The sequence below is a fragment of the Impatiens glandulifera genome, unplaced genomic scaffold (genome assembly GCF_907164915.1).
Source record: "Impatiens glandulifera unplaced genomic scaffold, dImpGla2.1, whole genome shotgun sequence".
NCBI classification, from domain to species: domain Eukaryota; kingdom Viridiplantae; phylum Streptophyta; class Magnoliopsida; order Ericales; family Balsaminaceae; genus Impatiens; species Impatiens glandulifera.
In genome coordinates, this window is record NW_025919784.1 from 129762 (window position 1) to 135600 (window position 5839).

A 5839-nucleotide genomic window follows, 5' to 3' on the forward strand; every position below is an offset into this window, starting at 1 on the left:
GACAAAACCTGATAGGAAATCCATCAAGATAACTCAAATATGGATTCCTAAGGGACTGATTGATCGAGGACCCAAGTGAATGTGGGTACCAAAGAGCTGTAAATATGTATTTTTGTAGATACAATAGGTCAGGTGCATGGAGCAATTCAGAAGCATATTCTTCTAAGAATATGCTCAACAAGTGACAGATGTGTTCGCAAGGCCACTCCCCTGACTAAGTCTTCTTTCTTTAAAATAATTTTTGTCTTGTAGACCTCAAAATTATTTAGTTATTAAAACATGCACAAATTGAAGGGAAAATTGTTGATGTTTAAAATAATATGATAGACTTATAAAGACGGAGGTCTAAATCGATCTTATTAGATTAGCCGTCTAAAGGAGCTACGTACCTAGACAAAATTTTACTTAAGCAACTTGCAAATTAAGTCTGGTTAGACATCTACTTGTTAGATAGACGTCCAAAGTACCTTTAGACACGCGTAGTTAGATGTCATCTAAACAAACGTCTCCCCAACTTAGCCGCGAGGGATGTGGATGGCATGTTATACTTCTAATTACAGGTGCCTTTAGACTTCTCATCTTCGGACCAATATAAGACAGTTGTCACTTTAATATGCGCTATTATTTAATTTTCCCGCTCAAACAGTAAAACATTCATTTTCTAAATTCGATAACTCCTTTAGACGTTGTCTAAAGGGAAATGTAGTTACACAAGGATGTCTAACTACATTAGATGCGATCTAAAGGGAAACGTAGTTAGACAAGGTCATCTAACTCCTTTAGATGCGGTCTAATGAAGAACGTCTAATGCCTTGCTTTAGTAGTCATCTTAAGAAAGCATTTGTCTAACCACGATCTCTCTGTTGTCTGCTCCACTTACTTATGTGCAGTCTGACAAGCCAACTAATTATATCCAATGAATTAATGTCACATACGCGGATATCTCTCAAATATACATTTCCAGTACAAGACAAGATCAGAGGATATTCGGCTCACTACCTATTCAATACGGCCACGATCAAATTATTCAGAGTCTATTGTTCTCTCGTACATATTCTCTACATCTGGCTCCTGGAGAAGTCCCAAGCTGTTCAGCACTACCTAGTGTCTATTGGTAGCACCGATCCCAACATATTCTCTACATTTGCTCCTGGAGAAGCCCCAAGCTTTTCCTTTGCTGTTATGAAAGAATTTTTTTATATTTAGATGCTTAAAAAGCCTGTCTAAGGTTGGCCAAGCCGAGAGTATCCGCGAGAGACGATATATCTATTAGGGATCTTTTTCCATGGTACAAGATCATTAAGATGTCTTATTATATGGATGGAGAACCCATGATCACATTATTCAGATTAAGTCAATTGGCCTTGAAGAACTCCGCGTTAAACCCGTCAGGCTCGGGGCTCTTATTACTGTAGATACTGGCCAAAGCCTTCCTAACCTCATCCCTCGAAAAAACCTTGACGAGATCCCGACTGTTCTCAGCATAAATTCTCTTTTTAATAATCTGATATAGCGTGTTAAGGTGGTTGAGATGATGTCCAGTTTTGTTCCCATGAGACCACGATGGAAATGGACAGCCAAGTCCTGAATTTGATCATGTCCATGCGCGAAATCCTCATTATCCTTCTTAAGCATTTGGACTATGTTCTAAAGATTCCTATATGAACACTTCTGGTAGAAGAAAGTCGTGTTCTTATACCCAAGAGATATCCAATTCTGTCTCGACTTCTGCCTTACAAAACTCTCCTCTATAGAACTGAGCTCTCTAAACGTGGCAAGGGCAGATTTTTCCTCTTCCCGAAGAAGATCATCGATGTCATTACGAAGAAATCGGGATTGAACCACCTCAAGATCATCTCTCGCATCCATGACCCTTTTGGATATGTTACTGAATTTTCTATGGTTAAACTAAATAAGCTGATTTTTAAGAAGCCTAAATTTTTCTGACACCCGAAACATCTTGAAACCATCCACATGAGTATCCCAGACCTCGTTAAGTATGTCCATAAACTTATCATTTTCCATCCAAAAATTAATGAATTTAAACGGGCGTTTCACTTTCTTTTCCTTCTCCCAAATAAAAACAAGATGCATTTTTTTTCTCATTAGTCGGAAAGCCCCTCTTAGAGATAAGGTTGCCTGCGCCCAAAAGGAGAATTAAATAATTAATAAACTAATTATAATACTATTTTTTATTAAACTAATCAATATAGTAAAATATAACACAAACTAGGCTTAGTAAAAAAATAAATGAAATAAAAAGAATGGCTTTTTCTTAAAATTTAATATTAAAAAATTTTGTATGTAAAATATAAATTAAAAATTAAAAATGTATTTTAGTCTTTAGAAAATTATTTTAAGTGATTTGATTGATTTAAAAATTAATTTTAAAAATATAGCATGGGAGCTTGGGTAATGAATTTGACTACTTGGTAAATGATCATAACATTGGTGAGTGTGACAACTTGGGAATGGATTATGACATCTCGGGTAATGAGCCAATTTGGCTGGGAATGGTGCATGACAACTCGGAAATGTAGCATGACAATTTTAGTTTGGTGAGTCTTACAACTCGAGAAATATGAGATATTAAACTCATGAGTTAGGTATTGTTCGTCCACTACAAAACAAATACCCCAAATTTGGATACTGGACACTATGATATTAACTCGAGAAATATGAAATGGAAGATGACTTAAAAACTCAAGAGGGAGTAGCATGATAGTGAACATTGAATTTGAAAATATGGTGACACGTCTTCCTTATGACCAGGGCGACCAATGTCCATAAGCGTCTTTTCTATTGCGCATGTAGGCAACAAAGAACAATTGACAATTTTCAAATTTTAACTTTTGATTGGATGAACCAAAATTCTCCCCCCAAAAAAACTTCATGCTCATGATTTAAAGGCGGAGTATCCTCGAATCTTTTAGGAGCCTACTAAACCGTGGAACAAGTCTATTTTGAAAAAAAAAAACAAAATTCAAATGCCCAATTATAAATTAGGTCCTATGGTCAATTTGTAAAATGTGAGCATCAACTAGAGAAAGGTTAGGAAGCAAAACCAAAGACTAAAACACAATAGAGAAATTATAGCTATTAAAAAAAGAGCTTCAACCTTTAGTTCTTTGGTGATTTTCTAGAAGGAAGTTTAAAGTTCAATTCTGGTCTACTAAGAATTTTCTAGAGGTCTCTAGGAGTATTCCTAAATCGATTGTAAGTATATATTTTCAATTGTAATACAAGTTTCAGATTGAACATCATTTCGTGCATCCAAGTTCTTCTCTATTCATTTTCTGCTTTAAACTTCAATGTGATTGCTCGAATAACTTCTAATTGATATAGATGAACTTTTGGTCGAATTAGAATTATGTATTTCACCTTAATATATAGATTTTCTTAAATTTTATTTTTAAAGTGAAATTTTAGGATTGTTATCATCAGGCTCTTGTCCGAGGGTGACAATCCAGGAACACTCTTATGTGGGTTTGTGGTCGATTAAATTAGGATTCAATTAACTGTATTCACTCTAATGTGAATTCACGAAATAAGAATAAAAACGTAAATTTTTTATTTCAAAGAAATAAAAAAGTATGAGAGATTTAAGATGGTTCGATTGAGTTCTTTAATAGGTAAGAAGAGTTTGAACTATTCCCTCTTCTGGCCTAGCGGCAACAAGAGATGGATATCCTCCAGGCCTCCATGAGGTCCTGGGTTCGAGCCTGTCTGACGACAAGTTCTGCGACTGGTTAATTGGTTAAGTGTGTTTGCAGGTTATGTGCTTAATCTGCGGGTGCGGAACCTAGCGTTCTAAAAAAAGAATTTGAACACTCTCAAAATGTGGTTTAGTGTCTTAAATCTCTAATTCAACAATTTCGGTGAGTTCTTGAATCATCGGTCATTCTTTGACGATGGTTTTGCTGATTAATTGAAGGGTTAATTCTTACACGAACGAGCTCTTTGTGGTATAAGGAATTAAAATGTGTATTTGGTTTTAGGTTTGGAGTTGTATGGAAAAATTTATAGTTTCTAGTTCTACCATTTTTAGCTATTGAAAAGTGAAGGTCATATACTTGTTTATTGTTTGTCCACCCGACAGTGAATTGGGATGAGGTCAACCGAGGATTGATGTCAAACGTGGAGACCGGCCAAGGAATCAGACGCCAAGCAGAGGCTAGTCGATAAACTTTATTCTAATGCGTTTGAAATAAAAAACAATTAGAGGGATATCCGAGAATTCAAACCCTTGACCAAACCAGCATCTGCCCGTGCTTTGGGACCCGAACCTGTAGCAAACCTCTCCAGCTCGTTGATCGTCCCTAAACCAAGCCTAGAGCTCCCGAAGAGGCCATCTCTCACGAGCTTAGGCCCAAACCATATTTTAGTGCATGTTTGCTTCTACAAATTTATCTTTTAATTCATTTTCTAATTTGAATGTCTTAAATGATTTATTTAAATCTAAAAGAAAAATAGAGAATGGATTAAAACAATTTTCTAAAGAAACTAGAAAATTATTTCAATTTTTAAGATCATTTGGGATGATTTTTTAACAAACTTCACTATCTTATAACTTGAGTTTACCACTTAAACAAAATATAAGAAGAATTCATAGATAAATTTTTTATTTTATTTAAATTTTTTTATGCATTGATTAGAAATTAGGGATAATTTTAGATTTTAAATACTTTTATCTTCTCACAAAACAAGTATGCATTATCGACTATTTATTTTATAGTTACGTATGATTATCACGGGTACCTTAGACACATGTTTAAGGACTAGCTGGGCATAATCCTTAGACTTAAGCTGAAATTAGGTTTTAAAACATATATTGTATGCTTAGACGTTAATTTAAAAATTATACTATAATATTGTCAAGTTTTATAAAAGTCAGGATTTTAGAGTAGAGACCGTCATTTTGGACGGATGTGTGGCTCATAGCTCTGAGCCATTTTCCCACATGTAACCTAAACACTGAACCTAAAAAGATTTTCTAAAACTCTTTTCCTACTTTCTCGCAAAAATAGGTGGTGACTATTTTGAGCCAAAACTTATCCATAATTGACTATTTTAGGAATGGGCTGGCTTTAAGTTTATTACCCGACTAGTCGATTTCATATATTAGGAATAAATTCAGACATAAAGCCTACCATTAAAATCACCCATCCCCGAGGATTCAAGAGAAAAGAAAGATATGAGGCTAATCGTGTCTTGAGTCGATTTTTCGGAATGAGATGTTTTTAAACACGTATAAGTTTATAAGTTCTCACTTATTTAAAAAGGAAAATTATGAATCATTGCTAACTATAAAGCTTGAATAAGTTCAATAATAAAATATGTTTGTTTTATTTGTAGGGATCAAAATATTTTTTCAAACATTCTCGTTCTTTTTTTTCAAACTTGTCTAGACGCTACTCATGATATATGACTTCAAAATTGACATTAGAACAGCTTTTGACTCGATCAGATGTAGATCAATCCATGAATTCCTCCTTGTTGCAGGTTTTCCAATCATTTTCATTTGAATTGTACAATGTGTTTTCACTCCTCAATTTGTTGTGAGCGTGAATGGTATTCATGGAGGATTTTTCAATGGTGAAAGGGGAGTAAGTCAAGGAGACCCTATATCTCCTTACCTATTCATCTTAATAATAAAAATTCTTGACTGCATTTTTAAAATGCTTCTAAGAAGTCATCATTTCAAATTTCACTCGTACTGCAAAGAAGAAGCAATAAACCATATATATTTTTCAGATGATCTATTTTTTGTTCTTATGCAGATGTTGAATATGTTAGTATAATAAAAAAAGCTCTAACAATTTTTTCGGGTATTACAAGT